This window comes from Heterocephalus glaber, unplaced genomic scaffold (assembly GCF_053883595.1).
Source record: "Heterocephalus glaber isolate CG9 unplaced genomic scaffold, H.glaber_assembly_v1.0 deba00001481, whole genome shotgun sequence".
Lineage (NCBI taxonomy): Eukaryota > Metazoa > Chordata > Mammalia > Rodentia > Bathyergidae > Heterocephalus > Heterocephalus glaber.
In genome coordinates this window covers 40148021-40175989 of record NW_028258317.1, presented here as the reverse complement: position 1 = coordinate 40175989, position 27969 = coordinate 40148021, and the positions used below count along the sequence as shown (strand labels likewise).

The 27969-nt window shown below is 35.4% G+C and overlaps 1 long non-coding RNA gene across 1 annotated transcript; it reads left to right on the top strand.

The window, feature by feature from the left end:
• The first annotated feature begins 44 nt into the window (after positions 1-44).
• On the top strand, positions 45-24341 carry LOC110347754 (uncharacterized). Its single transcript, XR_015439959.1, has 4 exons — positions 45-253; positions 5316-5361; positions 23986-24061; positions 24174-24341. It is a non-coding gene; the product is annotated as an uncharacterized LOC110347754 (long non-coding RNA).
• Positions 24342-27969: the final 3628 nt, after the last annotated feature.

Here is a 27969-nt window from a genome sequence, read left to right as displayed (position 1 = left end):
TAATGGGTGTCACAGTCTAGTAACAGCCATCTCCCAAGCTCACTTGGCTGGAGACGGTCAACAGCGAACATGCTGAGCTGCTTCTCCACTTTGAGAGGCTGAAGCCTCAGGACCCCAGGTCGAGAAAGTATCTGTGAATGATTAAGACTCCATCCAGATGGTGTAGACCATGCTGTAGCAGCCACAGGACTGTCACAGACACCCCAGGGATGGTCTCCCCAGGAGTGATCACCAGTGACCTACCAAAATCAAGGTACCCCAGTGAAGTCTCCCTAAGACCAAATACCAATGGCTCAGAAACTGGGAAGAGTGTGGGGCAAGTATCACCAGGCCCAGAAACACCCAGTAGCTCTGGGCAGGCCTCCCCAGAGCTGGGCACAGAAAACCTAGAAAGTCAAAGTCCAGGGGGGGAGACTGAAGTCACAGCTACTGGCCCTCAAGAGACACTAAGAAGCCTGGTGTACATCCATCCAGGCCTAGAACTCTTTTGGACTTTTGAACCTTATTTTGAGAAATGCTTTCCTCAAGATATTCTTTTGTCCTCCAGTTAAATAGTAGAAAGTGTGTTCATGGTATAATATTTTAAGATGTTACAAGAAGAAATTTACAACTTTATGAACATTTTTGAACAAATTTTACATGAATGACTTCATTAGATACCTTCCTTATTGCCCTCAACCAAATCTTGTCAGTTTTCTGCCAATGATATCCAAATGATGAGCATTTTTCCTTGTTGAGGTTTTCACCATTATTCAGGGTGGTCTTTCGCTTTTCAGTTTTTTAAGTAATAAGATTAACTGTGTATTTTATAGAGAACTGTGTTAAAAATATGTTTCCAACTATTTTTGTAGTATTTAAGTGTTATGTCAGTTCTTTTCATGTCATACGGAAAGTGTCTCAAAATACTCTTTAGGGGAATAAGTCACTTTATAGTCAGAATGGATGTCATTCTGGGGTTCTAAAAAAATTATTTTGCATAATCCTGTAGTCAGATCATTTTATGCATATGCAGCTTGGGTTAAATTTCAAGTACTGTGTTCAGCACTGGTATATTTACTGTATACATTTGCTTTGTTTTGATTTCTGTCATGTAGACCACTGCCTTGGTCATCATAATGTAATCTGTGTTGTGTTTTTCCTTTTTCATCTTACAGCCTTTAAAAAAAAACATTTAATATAAATTCAAAACAAAAAAAATAAAAAGAAAAAAGCCAAATCCTTAACTTATATTTTGACCTTAACATGTAGCAAGTACATACATTTGGAAACTTTTGATCATTGTAAGTTCCATATTTTACCATGTATGAAATCTTGATGTAATGCAATTATCATTATATTAAAAAACAGTAATGTGAAAAAAATTCAGCTTAATGCTCAAGAAAAAAAGAAAAATCTTTCACAAAATTTACTATGTTTTCTAAATTAAAACAAAGACGTATAAAAATCTTAGTAAATTTTTATTAGCACACTAAATTTCTGGTGAGTTATTTTCACATGCCACTGGATAAATCATCAAAGTAAATCTCACAATTTTTTTGAAAATGATGTTTGTGAGAATAGTGAGTAAATGACTGGTTTCATAAATGTATAGGCTTAAGAAAATTCTATTCTAGTCAAAATGTTATCAAAATGTCAACTTATTTTATAAGTGTGTGGATAAGTAATACAAGATATTACATTAAGAAAAATAATTCACATCTTGCAAACAGATGCACTCTGAAGTATAATCCCTGAGTGTTTATCTTCCATGGGAATAAAAAGGAAAATCATTAACTTCATTAATTGGCACATTATAAATGTGTTAGAATACTTTCTGATATTTATTTAATACAATATGCCAAATATTACTAAATAAATGTTTTCAAGATATCATTTATTGTACATAATGTATAGTCTACATATTAATTAACTATGTAGAAAAAGGGAGCATTGGATATATTCCAAAAATATGGTATATGGTATGTTTTTGTTCAAATAATCAGAAAAGAAAACTTAGAAGTGGTTAGAAATAATTATTCTTGTTTTGTAGGTATGTTCTTTCAATTAACATGGTATGAAATCTTATTTTGTGTCAAACTCATGTACAGCTGTGCTTAATCTTCTTGGTTATTTCTACCACTGAATTCTTAGTTATTTTCACCACTGAATTCTATGGCCAAACAGTCTCCATTTTAATTTAGATGGTAGAAGATTATATAATATCTTGTATTCATGGCTCAGAACCAAAGTTTACAGATTTGGTTAAGATTTTTCATGTCTTATCCCAGGAGATTCCCATTAATAGAGTGAACCAAAATATAGTAAAACTACTGCAGTCATACCTGGATACATCACTGTTTTGAAATTCTGAATTTGGTACCTCATACATTTGACCTGAAAATTTTGTCCCAGTACCTATAATTTGTTCTCAGCATGCAAGCTAAAATTTGTCTGTGTCCATTGCTTCATGAATGGCTACAGTTTTCAGCCAAAACTATTTGTTTGGTATTCAAAATTTTGCAACTCACTGGACCTCCTCAAACTTAATTAAGTATGAGTATTGAGGTCACACTATACAGGGAGATAACACATATGCTTAACATTTAATAGGTGTCCTAGATATTATTGTGGAGAGGTAGTCTCCTGTAAGATATATTTTATTACTATAGAGAGATCTAGAAGACAGATTCAATTTAAAATGGATGTTCTTTCTAAACTTTTATGACCACTTCATGGACCAGCAAGTTCAAATGATTGAAAATAAGTTTACAAAATGTTCAATACCATGATTTCAGTAAAAACTGTGATGCTTACTCTTTTCTGTTTTCCAAGACATGAAATTAGTATAATCTTCTTATAAGAAAGCTATTGGACTAGTGATACATATTAACTTTCTTAAATCATGATTCCATCTCCAAATGAAAAGGATCAGACAGAAAGTATATGTCACCCAATAAATGCCAAAGAGATAATTTTCTCAAAGATCCCAGGAAGAATGACATGCTCTTTGCCAACTGCATTTCCTAGAACTTCACTGAGCAGCAGAAGTGCTGATAGGGAGGGTGTGGGATAACAGCAGATGCTGGAATCACATTGATGCGAAGTAAACTCCAAGTTCGCATGGCAAACTAATTCAGTATTGCAGACAGATTCTGGGTGCAGGAGTCAGTCATAGTGCAATGCTTGTTTCTAGTACCCATGTGTGGGACCCCTGCTAACAGAATTCAATTAGCTGGAGCTGACATGAACATGTGGGGCCTGCCATTATGGGGACAATTTTTCCCTGGCATGTTTGGCAAACAGGCTGTGATGATAAGAAAGCTGGTCTCAGCTGGCTGTGTCTGCCAGCCTATTCTCACATCACCACTCTGTGTGGCTTGGACTTCTCTCATTGTGTCAGCTGGTTTCTGAAAGGAGGCATCCTCAAAGCAAATTTCCCACCAGAAACAAGAAGACTGTAACTTTTGATGGGTTGGCCTCAGAAGTCATAGTGTCAGGTCCTTAACTGAAATGGTCAAAGCAGCCACTAGCCCTGCACATGGAAAGGAGAAAATATGAACTCTGCCTCTCATTAGGAAGACTGGCATGTTTATGTCTGTGGCTTTTATTCCCAAACTAGCACAGAATATTAAAGACAGTTGAGACAAAAAGGATTAAATAGAGATTAAAACAGATCCCTGAAGCTGGGCACAATGATGCACTCCTCTAATTTCAGCATTGAGGAAGAGGAAACAGGAAGAAAGCAAGTTGATTACTGCCTGGGGCAACTTATCAAGACACTGTCTCAGAATAAAAATAAATAAATAAATAAATAAATAAATAAGAATTAAAAAGGATTGGAATGTAGCTTGTGGTAGACCCTGGTTTCAACATTCAATCCCTAGTAACACACACACACACACACAGGCACAAGGGCACACACACAAACACACACAGATGAAAAAATACAAACTAACAACAACAATAACAACAAAAGACAGATAAATTGAGTAAAATATGGGAGCCAGATTGGAAGAATCATGGAAAAGCAAGTGCTAAGTACATAAAACAGATAATTAACTAGCAAGGTGTAGAGAGAAACTTGTCATAGCTGGGTAAACTAATGAAAATAGCATAACACAGGATAAAAATCAGAAAGTAGAGGGGATTAAAAGTAGGATATAAAAATGTAAACTTAAGTTTAATTGTATGAATGAAATGAATGGATAAACAAGGAAAGAAATAAACAGATCATCAGAACAAGTGTATTTAGGAACCAGGGTCGAGATAAATTATCCCCAAAGTGAATATATATTAATAATGTCTATATCTGTATCTATACCCATATCTGTATTTATATCTTATCTCAGTGTTGTTAGTTACTTACCTTAAATACAATTAGGCAATTAATGATATTGAGGTCCATGGACACAATTGCTGCATTACTGGGGTTGGACATATTACAGAAGTGGAAGGATATGGCGCTAATATTAAATAGCAATGGTAAATACATAGGCGAGCATTTAGTATTTATTGCTTAGGGAGAATTAAAGATATTTTCAGTTGAACAAAAACAGAAAATTTTTGTTAATAGAACAGCTGTAAATAAAATATTTAAGGTAATTCTGAAGGCTTAGATGGAAGACATTTGAAACCAACTCAAATTCTCATGAAAAAATTTTACAAAACAATAAAGGCAATTATATAATAGATAGTATAAAATATTTATTATAATTCCTTCCTTAACCCATCTGTTATGAAGAAAAAACTTCTTGCACAGTGATAATAAAACTCTGTTGATAGGCTTATAGCATATAAAGATGAATTCATGATTATAATACAATTTGCATGACAATAAAAAGGAAATTATACTGCAATAAAATATTTGTATGTATTGAAATTAAGTTGCTCTTAATCCTAATTATATTTTATTAAGGCACAATTCTGTTAAAGGATAAATTTTATTGTATACTTTTGAGGTACATAACATGTCATTATGGGGTACATACACCGAGTAAAATGGTTATTATAATGAACCAGATGAATGTAACTATCATTTTACATTACTTTTATGGTAAAAGCGTGGCTTAAAATCTACTTGTTTAACAAAACTCTCACATGCAATTGTATTAACTGCAGTATTCCTGTTGTATATATAGGTCTCTACACTTGTTCAGGCTCTATATCTACTTTTTGGCACCTTTGACACATTCCACATCTTTTTTCTTACTACCTCAGCACATGCCAATCACTGCTTTATTCTCTATCTCTGTGTGCTTTGTGTTCTTCTTCAGACTCTATGTAGAAGAAGTGAGATCATGCAACTTTTCACTTTCTGTGACCAATTATTCCCTTAGGTAATGTCCTCAAGGTCTATCGGGCACAGCATTGGCACAACTCCAGGTAAGAAAGGGCTTCCCCAGTCCCAGGCTGCCACTGGAATCCTGGAGCCATCAGGCAAGGTGACCACTTGGGTGGCAGGAGAGAGGGTACTCTGTGGTGATTGCTGTGGACCCTGGAGCTGCTGTGAGCCACAGCAATGGGCCAGGCATTGTGAAGCTGAGCCTGGGTCCAGAAAGGCTCAGGACTGGAGAAACACAGTGGTGACTTGGCCTGGAATTTACGAGCACTACTGCTATAATGTCTCCACTCAGCACAGGGAATATGTGTAGATCAGACAGGCAAGGTGCTCCATCCTTGCAGCCCAGAAAGTGGGGTGCACCGCCCAGCCAAGGCTTTCTGTCTTGGTTGGGAAGAGCACTGACTCAGCACAGGCACTGGATGATGGAGCCTGGGGCTTGGAGACAAAGTCAGGCTCCAGGTCCCAAGGAGCCAGGAGCCAGGTGGGGCTGACATTCTGGGGGTAGCTATTCCCCTGGGTCAAATTTCTAATTTGGGTGAGGTACAAGACACTGTTAGTTCACCTATGAGGACATAACCACCCCACTGGCCCTGTTCTCCAACAGGCCAGTGTCCTAGGCCAGGGTGGGGAGAACACTGGATATGCTTCTTTTTCTCTGAGACTGCAGCTGCTCCCTTGGGCTGAAGCTGTTCCTAGTAGAGTGGGACATTGAGTCTACTCAGGATGCCTCACTGGGCCTCAACTCCACAGAGAAGGGAGCAGGTGCAGCAGCACCTGCCATGGGAAGACAGTTCCTCCCCAGCAGCTCATCCCCAGGGCAGGTAGCTGCGAAGTGGTCTGTTACTAAGTATGTAGTCATGGTCCAGTAGATGCAGGGATTTGGGATGCAAGGATGCAGGGGCTGCTTGCACCCATTGGACCACAGGGCAAGGTGGCACCATGGCTGCCCGTCTCATGGGGAGAGGGCACCTTGTGAACTGCTTCTCTGAAGCAGTGCAGCAGCATGTACTCTAGGCCGCTCTTACGCTGTGTGAGGACAGCAGGATTCTTCAGCAGAAGAGCCCACAGATATCTGAGAGAATTATGCGGACCACCTGGGGGTGCCTGCTGACCGATATCAGGCAGGAGAAGTCCCTCCACTTGGATCTGGGTGGATGGGACAATGGGGTGCTTCCTCCTGGAGCCTGCCACCCTGAGTCCTGTGCTCCACCTCTTCCTGGCTGTACTCCACACTCTCCTTAGGTTAGTGTGATGTAAACACAACTGTTCACCTATGTCCTTGTTCCTCTGGTCCTTTTTTGTGGAAGGATTAGTGATTGTTAACTCTGGATGGAATCTTGCTGGCAATGTTAATTATAAGAGAGTGATCATTAAGATAAAGAATTTTTAAATACTATAGGGAAAACCAAAATGATAGACCATATAATATTGATTTGACTAAAACGAAAGCAGTAAAGGATAGATGAATGAAAATGATATGACATATTGGAAAGGAATAGCAAAATGACAAATATAAATTCTACTTTAATCAGTAATTACATTGATGGAAATGGACCTAACGCCCATAACATAATGCAGACATTTTTCAGAATGAAATTTTAAAAATGTTTCACCTACATGTCATCAGTACACACAATTCATTCAAATATACATAAGTTGAAAGTAGAAGGCTAAAAGCTTACCTAAGTACAAAATGAAACTAAAAAGAAGGAAAAGTATAAGGAAGTAAAAAGGAAGGAGGATGGGAAGAAAAGAAGGAAAGAAAGAAAGAAAGAAGAAAGAAAGAAAGAAAGAAAGAAAGAAAGAAAGAAAGAAAGAAAGGAGGGAGGGAGGAAAAGAAAACACAAAAAGCCTAGCACAGCTACACTAATGTCAGACAAAATAATCATGAGCGGAAAATTTGTTAGTACTTTAAACCCAAACTCTTGAAACCCAATGATCTCTAAGTACAGTGTTTATTAAACCTTACAGAAAATGGATAAACAGCAGATTCTAGGACAAGATTCTATCACTACTAGCAACAAAGCTAGATAGTAGTTAGAAAAATGCCCCCTGAACCCAGAGCTAAATGTATTTCATAATATTTGTGAAAGAAAAGCATAAGTTGTTTACATGGAATGATATTGGATATAGATAACAGAGGTGGAATAAGCCAAGCAGGAAAGCTTTGTGAAATGAGGAGCATCCAGTAAGGAGAAATAATAGCTCCTTCTGGACTGATTGAGAGATTCATATGTAAATAGGGTACCACGCCCTATGATCAGCCATGATAGGATTAAGTCAGTTTCAACATAACTTCAAGCATATGTTTGTTTCTCCTGAATCTTATCTGATTCATCATTTCCCTTACACCACTCCTGATCTTTGTAATTAAATTTAGAACATCTCAGATACCTTAAATCACTAGAGAGTGTTTTTATCACTAGAGATTTTAAAAAGGAAATTTTATAATGTTTAAATTATTGATGCACCAGGAAGAAGACTGTTAGAAATGTATCTGTCTAATAACCCATACAAGGAATACCTGAAGAGAAACTTACGTGAATGGAAAAAAGAGACAACTATTGACAAATAAGTAATAATAGTTGGAAAACATCTCATTTTGAAGAACTAATTGAGATTTCAAGGAAACTGAAGGCTTAATAGCAATATAAATTAGGTATAAACAACAAACCACTATCCAACACTCCCCACAGGACAAGAGATTCATCATTCTTCTCATTGTATATGTAACATTCTCCAGAATAGATAAAAGTTAGCTCTTAAGATAATCCCAATCATAATTAAAAAGATCAAAAGAGTATAACCTATGTTAATCAACCAAAACAATAAAATTAGATATCATAATGACAGAAAAACAGAGGAAATTACAAATATATGGATAGAAAAACAAACTCATTTGTCCAACCAATTGAAAAATATAAACACAATACTTGAAAACAACCCAATATAAACACAACACTTGAAAACAGCCAACTAGGAATTCTAGAAATAAAACACACAGAAGCCAATATTAAGAACTCAGTGGATAGAATAATTAGTGGTTTGATATAGAAAAATGGATTCCAGATTGACGCACAGAAAGAAAAAGGGATTAGAAAATGATGACAAGAAGAGATACAGAAAATATGATAAAAATATGATAAATTGTAGCAAGATGAGATTAAAGAAAATGTAGTAGAAACAATAGTTGGCAGAAAATTGATGATGATTTCTTCTAATCAATAAAAGGTAGCATTTCATACATTTAAGAAGCCAAGTATATTCCAAGAGGTAAATAAAAAATACCCATATCCAAACACGGCATTTGGAGTTGAACATAATCAAACATCAAAAGGAATCTTTTGATCATATTTAAGTTAACGACAGTTAGCAAATATTAGGCTCAAAGCAAAATGAAAGTAAGATGGCAGTAAAATGACATTTTAATATGCAAATGGAAAATAACTACCAACCAAAAATTCTTGATAAAACTAAAATTATTAAAGAATGAATGTTAAAAGAGCCAAATCCAAATAAACACTAATAAGATCAACCATCATCACAACTGTCATGAAGAAATATGTAAAGACTTTCTCTAGGAAGAAGGATGTAAATTGGCAGTTCAGAGATGCAGATATCAAAAGAGAGTGATAGAAATGAAAAGTATGTGAATAAACCTAAATGGACATTGATTGCATAACCATAATATGAACACATTCTGGTATCTTAAAATAATTAGAATTAAAATATAGGAAGAGGCACATAAATATAGGGGAAACACACAGCCAACCATATCTTTTATCTGTTCAATTGCTTCAGTTCTTGGGTATTGGAGCAAGAAAATCTAGCTCTCCCACCAAGCCTTGGGATGACTTGACCAGAATGAGTAACCTGTGGCACATTCTCCGCCATCTTGTTCTTTCCCTTATTTTCCACACTTCTTTGCTATTTCCCCTGGAAGAGCTTCTTTCAACACATCCCTCCGGCAAATCCTCACCTTAAGATTTCGATGTCTAAAAGTCTAGCTAAAGAAGTTTCAGTTTATATTAAAGAGTTAAGCTCTTCTAAGGTCCTTAAAATGTTTGCAAAGAAGGTAAATTTTTAATAACATTTGGTAAGTCTTGCTTTCCATGTATAATCTTTAGCCTAGTGACAATTAAGATCAAAAGAATACAAAGCTTCCAAATTAATGAGTAACACATTAAACAATAAATCAATTTAAACAAATGCACCAAAGAAGAAGAAAAGAATCAGAAATCAGTAAGGATAACCAAGAAGAATATTGTAAGGTATTAAATTTAAAATCAAGTATACCTCTGATTATATTATGAATCTCGTAAATGGAGTGTTAAGCAAATGCAACCAGCCACACTGAAATTATTCCTCGGTATTCAATACATATTTAATACAAAAAACAGGCACATTCAGAAAACAGTGTTTAGGGATTTATTCTTAAGTAACAAAACTTTAATACAGCAGGGTGAGAAAGATCACAGTAATTGGCATGAGCAGGAAGGAAAATATTTGTGACTTGGGCAAGGTGTTAGGTGACAGATAGTTAAACTTATGTGTCAGCTTGGGCAGCCTACAATGTCCTTTCGTTTCATCACACAACTAGTTGTTCTGGCCTATCTCTTGTGGTGAAAGTACTTTGTAGAAGTGATTAACATAGTTTCATTTAGGTAAAGCAGATTACTCCCCATAATTTGAGTGGGCTTCGTTCAATCATTTGAAAGACTTAAAAGCAAAAAAAGAGATTTCCTAGAAAAAAGGGATTTTGCCTCAAGACTGTGACACAGAAATCCTGCCTGAGCTTCCAGGAGCTCACTTGTCTTGGATTTGACTGAAAACCATAACATCAACTTTTATCTGAATGTTCAATCAATGGGCCAGCCACAAAACACTCAAACTTGACAACTCCGCAATCATGTGGCCCAATCTCTTAAGATAATCTTTCTACACATATGTGTTTGTATGTATATATGAAAAAATGTATAGATATTATGTATGTATTATATATATTATATATACTCATATAAAATGTCCTCTTAGACTTATCACATCTCATCTTATAGTATATTTCCTTCTTTCTGTTCCCATGGAGAATGCTGATGCAGAATGCTTCTATCTTACTGGCTGTATATTTTCTTTATCTGTGTAATGGTTACATAATTATAAACTTTCTAATATTTTGCCATCTTTTCATTTATGCTCTATTATTTTTTGTTATTTTGTATTGCACAAGATGGTGAAAAATTTAGGGAAAAAGAAGTGTGTGCTTGAGCCTTTCTCAGAGACTGTGTGAGATTTGAACTTCTATGAGAGAGTGGCTAATTTGTATATAAACTTCATAACTTGTTCACATTCAGAGTTTAGGACACTGTAAGAGGCTGTGGGGAAAAACTTCACCTCTGCAGTCACACAGAGAAGTCCTAACATACAAAACTCCTCTTCCCTGAGCAAAGTAAAGTACTTTATAACAATGCTTCTCAACCCAGCTTCTACTCAGCGCTCTCCTCTGACCTCCTCCCTGAGACCCTAGTTGAATGGGATCTCCTTGCCCCTGATCCCGATGGACAAGCCTGTAGCAGTGAACAGGGCCACGGGTCCCACTGACTTCTCCTATCCTGTTTTCCAAACTGAAAAATAGGCTTTCACCAAAACCAAGGAGAATACTAATTGTTAAAATATCTTTGGCATTGGTAGAAATTTAGAGATTACCAACTCTTTAACACGTAAAAACTAAATTTATTTACAATCCAAAACTAACCAGGTGAGTTTGATATGCTTGGTCTTGTTTTATTTATTTACTTATTTTTGGACCCTGGAAATTGGACCCAGTGACTTCTGAGTGGTTACCAGGGCGTATCTCTGGATAACAATCCCACTCATTGTTCTCACTATTCTTTATTTCCAAAATGACCAAATTAATGGAACCATAACTGGATGTATTTATGATGAACCCCTGAGGACCTCATTGACCATGTCTGAGATTTCTGGAATCTCCCCACAGAAGGGATTCACCAATGCTCCACACAGAGTTGATCTGTTAACTCCTACCATTGGCCTGGCCACTGCCTTGGCATACTCTGGGGAAATAAAGGCGGGAAAGATCCAACTAGTAGGAGGAACCCCTAAAACTTTCTTGGGGTAGAACTCTGGCTAGTCCAAGAGGGTTCCTTTTTTACAAGGTTTTTGGAAAGAAGACACTGTTACTTGTTAGTCCCTATGACAATTGTTTGGAGCAAATGCAGGTCCAGGAGCTGTGGGGCTGAGAGCAGACAGAGTTCCACCAGCTGTTTCCATTTCTTCCACCCTGTCAGCCCGGGCAAAGTGTGTATTTGGCACCGGGTCCCAAGGTCCCATCTGCACCCAGTAGTGGGCTCTGGGGCAGCTGGCACAGGAGTAGGCCTGCTACCTCTCTTTCTGGCCCATGGCCATCTCTGTCACTATCTCCCATCAGAGGAGAGTCCCTTGAATCCTTCCTGTGGATTCCTTTGCATACCCTCCCTGCCCCCACTCACATCATCTCTTCATTTCTTTCCCACGGCTTGGCACTTCTTCTCTCACCTGATGCCTTACATATTTAGGGGACCCATTCATTATGAGGTTCTTCCATTCCCCAAAGTTCTTGGTACATCATCACATTCTTCCTTGTCAGCAGAACCTGACTTCCATGGCGAGTGCCCACTTCTGCATCTCCGGCCTCTCAGGAACCTCCTGAATGTTTCCACTTGGTCCTGTAGCTGCTTCTCCACCTCCTGGCACAGGGCACGCTCGAATTCATAGCAACCAGTCCATGCCAATCTAGGTGGCTGTTTCGTTCCATGGGAAATTGTTGTTCTTTATAACCAGCTTCTCTGGAAGTCCTCCTTCATAATCTAACCAGTTCATGGGATCCACAGCTGCGGGCCGAGGAAATGTGGTTAATAGGAAAGATCTTCACTGCATTTGTCCAGAGCTTTCTGTGCTTCCCAGAGAAGTCAGCAATGCCTTTTCCAGGGGCCTTCCCTGGTCATCCATGAGGACTGCACCTTCTCCACCTGGCCAGCACCAGCAGGCTTCTCCCTGCAGCGTGGGGGACACATCCAGGAAGGGTTTGGACTGAGGGGTGTACTGTGGCAGGCGAAGTTGTTGCTTTTGCCTAGTGGCATGTTGTCGAACTCCACTTCTGTGACCTCTTCCAGGGTTTGACCTTCCAAGTGGATGAAGCCAAAACTTTTATCTTTATGAATGAAAACTTTTCCAGCCTTCCCATATATAGTTTCCTCATTTTTTCCTTAGTGCTATCAGGGGAAAGATTGCCCACAAGAGAGGGCTGCATTGGGTGAATGTCTTTTCTTCCAGCTCCCCAAGATTCTTCAGCTGGTGGCCAGGACTTCCTGATGGCTGCTGGCCTGTTGCCCAACCATGGGTGTTGGTGGCAGGTGTTGGTGGCAGAGAGAGACAGCTCTCTCTTTAGAGTGCCGAGCTTACCTGGTAACTCCAAACCACTTAGCTTCCAGCAAGAGAGAAACATGCTAGGAACCCAGGGATCTGTATTGCAGATCCAGCCTAGGGCACTTTGGTTATCAGGGGGCTGACTTTAAGTGTGGTCAACTTTACTTATTGAACTGCTTTTTATAACGCAGAATGCCCATAAGCAACCAAAAATCTCACATTAGAATCATGTTTGTAAGCCAGTTTATACTATCAAAGTATGTTGGATTTGTATTGTTAGGCAGGATAAACATTGCCTCATTTTTCTTATTATGTAAGTACTAAAGCTTTCTAGATGTTGACACTGAGGTTCAAAAAGAGTTTCTGATCATTTGGAACTTAAGACCACATGGATCCTAAGCCTGTAACCAGCTCGTGATATTACATTGCCCTTTTACCATTATATTTTTAGAATTATCTTTCTAATTTCTGTAAAGTCCTCTGAAAATCAGGGCATTTTGCTCTCAGTTACAGGAGTATTAATTGTAGAAGAAGTATAATTTATTTCTTTTTACAGTGTTTGCAAGGGAGTCATAAAATATTCTAAAGCTTGATGGTATAAATTCAGAGGGGAAGAAACCATACACTAATATTTATTTTTGGTTATGTTTATACACTTCCATCAATTTGAATTTCACTAATTCATACTTCAAATTTCAGTTACATCTGCTGAACTCTAATAAAATGGCCTGAGCTTTGACTTATCTATACTGATGAAGCATGGTAGGAAAATTAATACTTGCCCAAAGAATATTGAAATGACTAAAAATGAACATAAGAACATTTTCAGGTGTCCAAGCACTCTAGAAACCTTTACATATAAGCAATTGATAAGCCAATTTCAACTCATTCTTATCTATCACTGAAGCTAGTCAGCTTCAGAATACTAGTGCTTTGTTAGTCTAATTCCAATTACAGTAGCTAAGAGAAAGTATTGAAAATGCATTTCATTAAAAAAAAATCTGTAAATTAGATTTTTCACTATGGGAAGCTAATCCAGATTGAGAATGAGATTAATGAGTTTTCTTTATTTTTGACTAGAAACTTTCTGCTTTATAATAGGTTAAATAAAAGCAGAACCATGGTCTAGGTTATAGTTTCTATTCTCAGGACTAATTGCATTTTAAATTAAGAATTTCTGCCTTGGCTATAACTAATTATTCAGTGAATATATTTTTTACATTTCTAGAGGTATAAAGGAACTTAACAAATTTTGATTTTAAACCTTGAGAGCTAGACAAAGAATATATGCAATACCAAACAAGCCAGAAGGTTTGATTAAGATTTTAAAATAATCTAATGAAGACTGGGAAAATATTAGTACAAGTCAAATCATGAGTTTGAAACTATATCTGTTAGACTATCAAAGCAGCAATGTGGGTGAGAAGCCACTACCAGAGAAAGGATCAGTGAATCAAAAATCAAGCATTTATACATTAATTACAGACTGCTCGAAGTCTAAAGATGCAGGAATTATTCATATATTATCATGAAAAAGTAAGCAACACAGGCAAGAGAACTCCTTGAGTACCAGCTTTCACATTATCACTTAATTCTGTTTGTCTGCAAATTAACTTCGTGACACTTCTATTTCCTTCTCTGCAAGAATGTTGAATGTAATCCCTGTACTCCTTAAGCTGATGAGGATACTGTAATGAATGAAAATTACCAAAGTGTTGTGGAAATAGGAGAATGCCTATTGATGTCCCATTTGACCTACAAAAAAAATCTGTATTTGTTGGTTTTAAATCAATTAAGAAAAATCACTTTGTCTTCCCAGTGCTAGCTGAGACCTTACAGTCTTGAAGCAACAGAAAATCTGTCAGATATGAGATTCTGACCAAGAATGTTAGAAAAATACATGATGGAAGGGCCCTAAAAATAGCAGAGCCAGAGGCAAAACCATGATAGTATTAATTGGCAGCCTGCAGGACCCTAAAAATGCAGTGCTGGAGAAGTAATTGGCAATATATAAGACTCCTCAAAACAAGCATTTTTCCGCCATTCCAATACTAAGAATTTACACATTATCATTAAAAAATTAACATTATTTTATCACTAAGCATGTATGTTCTGTGGTTTAAAATGGATTATTTGATCCTTTTTATTGTAATCTGAGTTGATTGTCTATTCCCCAAATAACAGCAATACTGGTTTTGTCCTTTGATGCTTTATTTCAGTAGGTGCTAGGCAAGTTTCAAAACTAGCACTAAATAAATGATCAGAAATTACCTACAGAATAAAGAGCCTGTGTGTCACATGGGTTGTAAGTTATTCTGACAACCCAAGGTAACAAGCTACAAACAATTTGTACAGGAATATTTCAGCATGGCATCCTTGTCCAAGCTCCATCCTGAGGATTCCAAGGACAATTACAGGTCATGGAAATTGTTCATCTGAGACTGCAAATAGATATAGTAATTTGAGGTATAAACTAGATAAGGATTTATATGTAATTTAATTGTATAGGGGATAGAAAACTTGTTTTTATATTTTAGAAATTTCATCGTATTTAGGATTTTGAAAAAAATTTAACTTAGTGGAAATTTGAGTTTCCATTAGCCTTGAGTTGAAGAATAAAGATTCTAACTACTTTAGTGACTAGATATTTTCTTTTGGGCAAATAAAGTGAAATTCTTGAGCCTATTTTAATTATCTATGAATAAGAGACTTGATAATCATCAGAAGAGTATTATTATCAAATGGCCTTAAGATAATCCTATCAGTTTAAAGTTAGAACTTAAATGCTAACTTGTATTCATTAAATCTGAATTCTAAATATTGGATTTTATTACTTATAATTAGTGTTTTCACTTAATTTTATACATTTGCTGTGTTCTTATGCTGACTGGGTTTCTTAGAATTTTAAGGACCCATCTCCAGAAAGAATACAGAAGCCTCTTAGCCAGTAATTGCCTACATCCCTTTTCCTACGGAGCACTTGCTTTTTTCTGTCAATCTCTCCTCTCATGTCTGCCTCCCATGTAAGGACGTGCTGGACAGGCCTCTTCCTAAAGTATTGCTAGTGTTCTGTCTGAGGAGCTGTCATTTCCTTTATCTACAACTTATTAAACTTCATGATTTAAGTAAAATCTTCCTGGCTCAACTCCCCTGAGTTCAGCAAATACATTTCCATCACCCTTAATATTTCTATTCCTAATTATTAACGAAGAAAAAAACCTAGGCAGTGGAAACTGTCAAAGGTGCTATTTAACTATGTTCTTTGCAGAAATATTTTATTTCTTTTGTTATGCCTTCTCTTCATGAGATATATTTAATAAATTATGGTTAAACTCAATAGGGATCAATATATTGAAATGAATACATTGTTTTCTCATTGCTCAAAAAATCCTTTCTTTCATGTTTCACTGCCTGAGTTTAATTATTTACTTTAAATATAATTAAATACTTAATTATTTAGTTAAAAAATATACTGGTTTTGAGTGCATTATATGAATTCTGAGTCCCTCTGTTCTTCTTCCTGTAAAATGAGAATAAAATATCATTCATAATAGTTTTAAGAAATAAAATACCTAGAGATCAATTTAACTAAGGAGGTGAAAAACTTCTATGATGAAAATTTCAGAACAATGAAGGAAGGAATTGAAGGCTGAAGACTATGCTGTAAGATGGAAGACCACTCATGTTCGTGGATCAGACAAATTAAGATTTTTTAAAAATCTTAAATCATAGTATCAAAAGTAATCTATGGAACCAATCCAATCCCAATTGAAAAGCAATAATGTTCTTCATATAACTAGAAAAAAAAAAAAACTGTGAACATTCTTATGGAAACACAAAGGAACCAGGTTAACCAAAGAAATCCTAAGGAAAATAAAACAAGCTGGATTCATCATAATATCCAATTTCAAGTTATACTAAAAAGCCATTGTAACAAAGAAGCGTGGTGTAGGCACAAAAATAGACACAGACCATTGGAACAGAATAGAGGACATGAAAACAAACTCATTCAACTACAGCCATTTGACTCTGGAGAAAGAAGCCAAAAATATATGCTGGAAAAATAACAGCCTCTTTAATAAATGGTGTGGTGAAATCAGATATTTAATTATTGAAGACTGAAAGTGCATTCTTATCTCTCATTCTGTAGAAAAAAATCAATTCAAAATGAATCAAAGTCCTAGGCATAAGAAATGGAACATTTAACTTGCTAAAAGAAAACATAGGGGAAACACTGAAAACCATAGGTACAGCCCAAGACATCCTGAATAGGACTCCAATAACATGGAAAATAAGAGCAAGAATCAACACGTCGGACTACATCAAACTAAGTTTCTGCATAGTAAGGGAAATAACTAACAGAGTGAAGAGACAGCCTACTGAACAAGAGAGAAAGCTTTGCCAACTACTCTTCTGAGAGAAGAGTAATATCTAGGATACATAAAGACTAAAAAATACTTGACACCAAAAAATCAGCGCACTCAATCAATCAATCAATAAATGAATGGAACAAACATCCCTCAAAAGAAGTACAAGTATGTCCTATAAGTATGGTTTAAAAATGTTCAACATCTTTAGCTGTAGGGAATACAAATCAAAACTACATTGGGATTCCATCTCACTCCAGAATGGCTGTCCTCAAGCAAACAAAAAATCCCAATAAATGCTGGTAAGGATGTGGGGAAATACAAAAGTTCTAAACTGCTAGTAGAAATGTATACTAGAATCGCCTCTATGGAATACAGCATGGTGATTTCTCACAAAAACTAAAATTACAGCTACTATTTGAGATAGCTATACCTGTCCTTGGTTTACACTAGAAGAAATTAAATTCAGCAAACTACAGGAATGCTTGTACACCCACGTTTATTGAAGTATAATTCACAATAGCCAAGATGTGGAACTAGGCTTGGTGCCCATAAACAGGTGAATGGATTAAAAAATGTGATACATCCATAAAGAAGAATAAAATTTTGTCACTTGCAGGAAAATGGATGGATCTTCAGTTCACCATGTTGAGTGAAATAAGTTAGAATCAGAAATGCAAATATTGTATGTTCTTTATGTGCAATCTAATGAAACTGCGAAGAAAATAGAAGGGAAACTATTGTTACACAAGAGGGAGGGAATAAGAAAGATGAGGGAGGTGTAAGACCAGGCAATGGGGTGGTGGATATGAGAAAATATAGTATATTCATTGAAATTTAAAACAATATGAAACTAGGAGGATGAATAGAATGGCGATAATGGAGGGTGAAAATAAGCAAAGTACATTATGTGCATGTACAAATCTGCCAAAATGATACTTATTAATCTGTATGACCAATATGCACTAATAAAAAATGAGAAAAAATATCATTTGACTGATTAGAGTTAAATGCACTAACAGCTGTAATGATTTAGAACAGTACTGCACATGACAAACTATTATACATTAGCCATTATAACTGCTTTATGTTGTTTACAACACATCATGTTTCTTAAAAGATACTGCACATCTCTTTCTGTAGTACTAAACTGCCTTATATCCACTACATATGTTTGGTCTTAACACCAATATATTGTGAGTTATATTAATTCTGCAAATGTTTTGGGTAATTGCTACCTCCTAGGAACTGTTCAGAAGATTCAGATAGAAATGCAACATAGCCTATCATATCCAGAGACTCTAATATGAACTGCAAGGATAAAATAAAAAATAAAAAGTGTGCTACATTGTACCAACTGTGTTATTATGAGTCTGTTACAGATGACTTGGAAGGATCTGAGGGATCCTTTGCTCAGCTGTTGGGAGTAGAAAAACCCTTAAATAAGAATAAAATTACAGAAATTTGAAGAATAGGGTTTCTCCAGGGAGATGGGGCTAGGAAGCATCTTATGAAGCAGAAAGAATCAAAGTTTCAATCAATTCAGGAGGAATCACACAGCACTCTAGGAAGGGCAAATTGTTCCTTGGGATCAGAGCTAAGCTAGCATGGATGGGATAGAGGACAGGAAGAGAGAAAGTGGGACTGGTTGAGAGAGGTCAAAAGATAACAGCATCTGTGTGCTCTGCTCTCAGAGTAGGAAATTGACTGTTCACACAAAAAGAAAAGGAGAGATTTATGTATGGATCCTCATTTGTTTATTTAAAACATATCTTTCATTCTTATTTCCCAATTGTTTACTCAGAGAAAACTTGCTTTCTAAGCACCATTTTGGAATGTGTAGGAAGTGATTTCAGATATGTAATTTAGCAAAAAAAATCACAAACCGTTAAAATCCCTTTAGTTTTTCTCTGATTCTACATGTCAGCATTCTGAAATTCATGTAGTTTATGTAGCATCCTTTTCCTTCATTCAAAATTATTCTTTGAAAAGTACATAGACTTGCCCAGTACTAAGAGTAAAACAATTTTTTGTGAAGGACTTGAAATCCATGGGATAAGAAACTTTCTGAAACTTAGTTCTGTTCATTGTCCTATATACATGAGAAGACATGAACCACCACCTATTTGCTGAGGAACAGTATCAGAATAGTCACTGGCAGAGCCATCTAAAGTGCTGCTGCTGCATGTAAGGCCCTGAACAGAGCTATGCCTCGGTTTCATACTCTGTTCATCTGTTACCCATAAAGGAAACTTTTCCAGGCCCAATGTACCTGCAATAAAAAGTCAGAAATACAGGTATTTTATGCCCAATAATACTATGCTTTTTTGCATAAAACATTTTAATTAATAACAAAACATCTTGCTATGAGTATAATCTGAACAATTTATTCCTATTTCACTATATCTGTTACATACTTTGGTCCTTATTTATATTTTCAGTTTCACACCAGAGAGATAATGCAGTATTTACACATGAGTATTAAATTTATTTCACTTAAGAGCAAGGTTTCAAGGTGCAACCATTTACCTGGAAATGTCTCAGGTTTATGTTTCTTTATTGCTGAATAGTATTCTATTATATAAAAAAACATATCTTTTTTATCCTTTTTATTGGTTGATGGGCATTTGGGTTATTTCCATGATTTAGCTATTACAGACTGTGCCACTATAAACATGGGTGTGCATATATCACTGTGGTATGATGCTTTTAATTCTTTTGAAAAAATAACCAGAAGGGTGATAGCTGAGTCAAGTGGGACCTCTAATGCTAGTTTTTTGAGAATTTTCTACACTGATTTCCATAGTGTGCACTCCCACCAACAGTGGAGAAGGGTTCCTTTTCCCCACAGCCCTGCCAGCATTTGCTGTTGGTTGATTTCTTGATAATAGCCATTCTTTCTGTTGTGAGATGGACTTTCAGCATTGTTTTAAGTTGCATCTCTCAAATGACCAGTGATGTTGAACATTTTTGCATGTATTTATTTGCTGTTGCTACTTCTTCATCTGAGAACTGTGTATTCATGTCAGATGCCCATTTTAGGATTTGGTCTTTAAATTGGGGGTGTCTGATTTTTTTTTTGTATGTGTGTGTGCTCAAGATATTAGTTCTTTGTCTGAGGAATCACTGGCTAATTTTTTCCCCACTCTGTAGGTTGGTTGTCTTTTCACTCTGTTGGTTATTTCTTTTGCTGTGCAAAAACTTTTTAATAAGATTTGATTCCAATTGTTTATTCTTTGTAGTATTTCCTGTGTTGTCTGGGTTAAACTATCATTATTTGTGGATGACATGATACTTTATATAGAAAACCACAAAAACTCCACCAAAAATTTCTAGATTTAATAACAAAATTCATTATCATAGCTGGATACAAAGTGAACACTCAAAAATCAATAGCATTTTTGCACACAAATAACAAGCTCACTGAGTGAGGAATTAGGGAAACACCACCTTTGATAATATCAAAAAAAATGAAATACTTTGGAATCAATCTAACAAAGGAAGTAAAAAATCTTTACATTAAAAATAACAATACCTGAAAAAGGAGATAGACGAGGATATCAGAAAATGGGAAGACATCCCTTGTTCTTGTGTAGAAAGAACCAACATAGAGAAAATGGCCATCCTCCCAAAATTGCTATACAGATTTAATGCAATCTCAATCAAAGCACCATTAGCATACCTCACATAACTAGAGAAAGTATTCCTATGCCATTTTCTACATACAAAAAAAAAAAAATAAATAAATAAATAAATAAAGTTCATTTGGAATCAGAAGAGACCTAGAATAGCAAAAATAGTTCTGAACAACAAAAGCAAGGCAGAGGGCATAACAATCCCTGACTTTAAATTATACTACAGAGCTACCATGATAAAACCAGCATGATATTGGCAAAAAACATAGACCTAAGGATCAGTGGAACTGATTAGGTGCAGAAACAACTCCAGACATATTCTGCCATGTCATCTTTGACAAAAAGGCCAACCATGTCCAGTGGAAGAAAGGCAGCCTCTTTAATAAATGATGCTGGAAAGAAAGGATGTCCTTCTTCTATTGCCTGGGATTTTAATGGTCCTCTATTTGCTATCAGGCATTTTGTTGATTCTCAGGCAGAGTTGCTTTGCTTTATTGCTGGGAATATGTGAGATACGCAGTAGGGAACACATTTTAGTAAATTCTTGTAGACATAATTTGGAAATTAGAATAATATTGGATTCTCATAGAGGAAATTTTCTTTTGTTTTTCCCACAATGTGAAAGCACAAACAATTTAAAATCACCCTATGACAATTTTATGTTTTGAAATTGCCTTGGCCACCAAAATGACTTTAAGCCAGGATTCAGTGTCTGTGAGTCCTAGTTTGAAAACGATGGAAAATTATTTATAGGGAACAGCTGTGCAGTTAGGAAACCAACAGAAATCAAGGATAGCAGGCAATTGTTTACCAGATTCCTAACTTTTGTGTGATTTTTGTCTCCAACTTTTACTTTTCTTCTTATAGCTTCCAAAACAACTTCTAAGCCCCTCAGCCCAGTTCAAAAATAACTTCAAAAGTTGATCTTACCTCTCTGGATTTTTGTACATATATATGTGGGTGTATCCTCTATGCATGTACATACATGTATATGTAACATATATACATGTAAAAGAGATATAAATTATATATGAACATATGTATATATATGAATATATGTTAAATAATATATATGCATGTATTCACACATTTCAATATCATTTTCTTTTAGAAGGAAGATTGTTCTGATATACTTGGGCCACTATAACTGGCTGCCTTTAATTATGCTTTTAGAGACAATTTTTAATAATACTCAAAACAAAGTATCATAGGGTTCTAGAACATTTTTCCATTATAATAACTTTTAATATTTGTAATTTCACTCTAGCCAATTTTCCTGCATAAATGTTTATGGATATAATCACTGTCACCACTATGTAAGACTTATACTTTGGGCAGTTATAGCAAAAGTCAACTAGGTTTTTAGTGTGTTGAAATAATACAAAAACTGTTCAGTATGTCAGTGAATAAAACCATTACCTCTGGCATGAGAACATGACTCCCTGAAGGAAACTTGAACTTTTGGATTCTTAACATTTTCCAAAGGAAAAAATTCAAAGTAAATAAATTAAGTATTTTGAAAATACTAAAATCTTTTAAACAAAGGGAATGCAAATTGGAGCTTTGTTAAAACGTTTTTGTGCTTTGCTCTTCTGGTAGGTATCTGGTATATAAGAAAGTCAATAAAAATCATTTTAAGTTCAAAGAATATAGACTTTTATAATGTTCTTAAAATTATAAGATCAAGTCTAAACTTATTTTATAAAATTATAACAAATATATGATATCCATAAAGCAAAATGTCATTAATTTATGAAGAAATGTAAATCATATCATTTTATTTCTCTTCTTTGTGATGAGAAAAGAAAAATAAAGAACAACCATAGATCCATAACACTAAACAGGAAGAGAAGGTACCTTGTTCACAGATTATTTTTAGGTAGTCATAAAATAGTACTTTTACTTAATAATATATTTTAGTTGATTAAAAATATATGGCATAACTTGAAATTTCACAAAGCATTTACTGAGTATGGACATTCATATTGCTTTTATGATATATACAGACCTCGTACATAATTTGTTAATTAAAAGTGATAAATTATTAATAACTCTTTAATCATATACTTCATATGAACACTAAATCTACTACTTATTTTCTTTTGCAGCTCAAGGCATTTTCATGGGGACATAAAGACAAAAATTACAAATAATTTAGTAATAACCAATCTAAAAGTAATGTTTGTGCTTTGGCTAAGTTACAGGAGCAATTACAGTAGAGAAAGTGACACCACCTTTCTAAGTATAACTCAGAAACCTTCAGTAACTCATTCTGAAAAGCAAATCCAGAAAACAAATATAAGCATTCCAGGAATGATGTTTAGGGGGAAAAAAAGTGAGCTATGGACTGTATATGCACTTGGTTCACAGTTTTTTTTTTTCCATAATAACAAAGAGATAGCTAGAGAGAGAAGAAAAAGGGAGGGAAGGCAAGGGAAAGGAAGGGAAGGAAGGAAGGAAGGAAGGAAGGGGGTGGATGGAGGGAAGCAAAGAAGAAGGGAAGGAAGGAGAAGGGAATGAAAGGGGAAGGAAAAGGAAGAGAAGGGAAGGGAAGAAAGGAATTATTTCATAAATGATTTCTGAAATTCCCATTTGAGAATGTCATGGGACTATAGGAGCTATCATCTCTTATTTCAAGGGAAAAATTATATTAAGGGCTGTGGGAAGCATCACATGATTTTACCAGTGTGAAATAGTGCTGTATATGGAGATGATGCTAATGATATCTGATGAGTGATTCCATTTTAAGATAGAAAAACTGAGGTGAATGTTCAAATGATTCTCTAAAGTCACATTGTCATACTAACTGAGGATGAAATTTGATACCATGTTTTGTGACTGTACTGTTGCAATTTTTGAGCATAACACAATTACAGCTCTTGTTGTCAGCACGCCCCTTTTGGGGGAGGTTATGGACAGGGAAAATGGGATATAATGCATGCAAAGGTTACAGACAGTAGGACAGCTAAACTATCATTTTATTCATTTAGAATTAGAAGATATATCTAAATACATGCTGGAAAATTTTCTGTAGTATGTGCTTAATAAATTTTGTTGACGTATATAGCTACCTTTATGATCTAAAGCATAGGCATTAATATTTCAATTATGGGGGGCTGGGGATTTAGCTCAGTGGTTCTGCCGCCTGCCTCACAAGCTCAAGGACCTGAGTTCAATCCCCAGCACCAAAAAAACAAAACAGAACAAAAAAAATTTCAATTATGTTTCTCATCTTTCTAAGTGCATAAAACCCTGTGTAATTCAAGATGTCCTGCTCTGAATTCCAACTGTGTCCTCATTCCCTGAATATTGTCAATGTAAGTAAATATATAGACTGTATATGTGGTTGGGGGTTTGGCTGATTAAAGATTCTTAAGTTGTTCTGACCTTCTGAATGTATGTTTTCCTTTTTTTTTTTTTTTTTACCAGGGATCAAACTCAGGACTTGCACTTGTGAGGCAGGCGGCAGAACCACTGAGCTAAATCCCAGCCCTGTTTTCCTTTTTTGAAACAACCTGTGCAATATGATCGGATGGATTCCAAAAGACTGTTAAATGAACAGATTAATTTCATATAATTGCACTCTACAATAAATTATTAGTAGTCATCTCCAATAAGTTGTCAGCATGAATGACTTTTTTTGCTCTAAACCTCTATTCTCTATTTCCAATAGTATTTCTGCCTCACTCAGCAAAATAAAGATTAATGTGCTAATAACTGTTTGTGAATGAATAAGTCTTTCCTGAAAAAATGCCAGTGTATTGAATTTCAGTGACATTGCTGAGTACCATTTTTCAGCTGTTACAATGTTCATTTCAATCTTGTTTATCTTTAAGAAAATTCAATGATACCGACAGCAATCATACAGCTTGTTATTTTACTAGACAATTTCTTAAAAAGTAATCTCTCTGCAGAAGACCAATTATAAGTTATAACAAACTTTATATAAAGTTCTAACTTAGTGGCACAGAAAACATTTAACTATTTTTACTTTTTTGACTCCAAGGGAATCTTAACTTACATTTGCCAGGAGATTGAGCTCTTGTCCAAAACATTTTAGACCTGAGAAGAAATATTAATCCGTTTTTAACACCTTTCTAAGAAGACCCTAAAAATAACATACAAATTATTCTCAATTTGGGAGCAGTTCTTCCTATCCCTAGCATATTCCACAGTAGATCATAATATTTGGTCAAAATGAATTGACATCGTAAAATTTCAGACAATATACAAAATGGCAGCTGCTCCTCTGTAGTACATCAGATTCTTAATCTGAGACTCTTCCAATTCTATATGTGCAGGAGGGAGGAGTGGTACAAGAATGATTTAGAAAGTCTGGAACACAGCAAGGAAATAACAGCACACCGTGGGACTCCTTAGAAAGTTAAAAAGATTCTTAATAAACATATTAAGTGACTCTAGGGCTTTATTATTCTCTCATTTTTAGTCATTTTCAGTCCCAGGTTTAAAAATATATCTTGTGAGACATTTTTAAAAATTCATTTACAATTTTGTATCATATTTTCTTTCCAGGGGCAGACAGATCAATGACTTATTCATCACGGCCTGCCTTTTACCTATTCTATTCTGAAGGGTATTCCTCTCTGTAATTGAGAAAATGAAGTTTTAGAATCTTAGGAAGAGGGCTCATTCTTAAATGTAATATACACTTCACACTTATCTGTAATCCTGGAACAAAATGAAAATTTCTTGCAACTGAAGAATCTTACATCTAGGAGAAAGATCTGAACAGGTAAAGGGCTTCAATTATTGAAGTTTTAAGAAGGATGAGAACTGTGACTGCCCCTGAGTGGCCTGGAGGTGGATGATAATATTTTAATCACAAAGATATTAATTGGGGAAAAAAGGAAGGAAAGATGGAAACTGTTAAAAGACAGCTTGGGGCAACATATATTGCTTACCATGAAAATGAAAGGTGAAAAAAATAAAACAGAAAACTCCAGGCCAATGAACTTGTCACAAAAAACAAGTAGAGAGACATATTAACTTTCTAACAGTTACTACCAAAATAAGTGGAGAGAAGAGGACTTTCACACAAACTGGGAAAAAGAGTTGTACATATGCATAAGATCTCACAGAAATGAGAGATCAGGGCAGCAGTATTCAAATGTTGAGGGTGGACTAATAATATGAGTCATTTTCGATAACTAAGAACCAATGAGTTGTATAATTTTCAAATACATTTAAAAATTTAGACTTATAACACAAAATAACCAGGGATCAGATTTAAAGCTTAAAATGGGGGCTGTATTTTAAGGATATGTATTTGCATTTTCTTTCTTCCAAAATCTTACTATGAAATGATGTTAAATATGTCAGAAAGGGAATATAACAGAACTAGTAACTGAAAGAAAGTGGGTTGTCAGGCACCATCAGTATACATATTTCTTAAGAACAGTGTGGGAGGTATAAAAAGGAAAGAGAAAATCAGAATAGAGGCTACAGCAGCTAAAACACACATTCAAGAAGACAGCCTCAAAAATAGGTCATTTCTTATTGGCAAACACCTAAGAATGATTAGAATTTAAATTGGATATTATAGATGAGCAAGAGAAGATTATGGATTCATAACAATTTAAATTGTTTGTGAGCTATACATGAGAGAGGGGTTCAGATTTATTATCTAACACTCCTGTGTACACAAAGAACTAATAAATGTTACATAGAAAACCAAGCTCAAAACCGAAATTTGGTCTCTAAGACATTGAATGTCTTGTAATAAATTAAAAATGATATTTTGGATATTAAAGAATGCATTTTCCAGGAATAGAACAAATATAATTCCTGAGATACAAATCTCAAACAAATTTCTAGGAGAGAGGGAAAACAAAACAAATGAAGTGATAGAAATAATGGTTGAAGGGCCTGGGGATTTAGCTCAATGGTGCTGCAGCCTGCCTCACAAGATCAAGGCCCCGAGTTCGATCCCCAGTACCAAAAAAGGGAGAAAATTCAAAGGACAAAAAAATTAATCCAGAATGCCCTATATCCAAGTGAACAACATTTTGTAAAACTGAAATAAAATTTACAAATTATGTTAGAACATCACAGTACAATTTGTTGTGGGGTGCTATTTATGCCCATTTAGGTTCTGCTCTTTGTAGTCATTGGGTAACAAATCACATTGCTCCCACGCTGGAGGATTCCCCTTTGCCAAATGATAGAACTACAGTGCCTTGCTAGGTAGCCACGCTCCTTACACCAGCTGACAGGGATCAATCATTGGCCAAAAGGTGGGACCGACTAATTGCTGTATTTCACGCTGTTGAGATGTCATTATTGCTAGCTATGCACTGCACCTGCCCTCTTCCCGCCTCCTCCTCTCCAGATTTGCCTTCGAGAAACCAGCACAAGAATCTCCAATAAAGCTGTTCTTAGGAAAGGCAATTTAAGACTAACCCAATAAGATAAATCATTGGTTCAATAGGAAAAGTTAAAATATAATTATTTATGCCTCTTGCTGTTTTCATGTTAAATATCACAGTTTTCAATATTAAATCAACACAGATCCATATAGAAAGGTGAGATCCAATTGTGTTCATACATACTCTTAATGCATAAAGTCTTGTTAAATATTTGAGGTGATAGTCTGTTAATTAGCTTGGTCTAATATTCCACCTTATTAAAAAAATCATAACTTCCCATCAGCCAAGGTAGTGCATGTCCACAATCCCAGTACTCAAGAGTTGGAGACAGGAGGATTCTAAGTTCACAACCAGCCTATGCAATTATTTATTCTGGCAACAAGTATTCTTAAATTTTCATGTTACAGCAGATGGGAAAAAATTAATTTTAATAAGAAAATATTTGTATTTATTTTTAGTAAACAGCACATGTAAGAAATTCATTTGTCAAAGTATACATAATAATCAACTAGAGAAAATTAAAGCAAACCTAACCAAGAAATCTAAGTAAACTGCCCAGTGTATGACATCGAATCATGCTTACAATTGGTTGATCAAATACAATGCCTTTTGTGATGGGGCTTATTCAATGAATAGGGGATGATTGTAGAATTCTAATAAAATTCAGATTACATGGAATATGCAGAAAGAAGAAATTTTTGATTAATCTCAGAATGGATAAGATAGTTTGATACTTTATCATAATGTGAGATGAACACTGCTGGATCTAATGGTTATACCTATTAAAACATAGATAAGCCTGCTTTTAAAAATCAGGTTCTTGAGGTTCTCTGTATTTT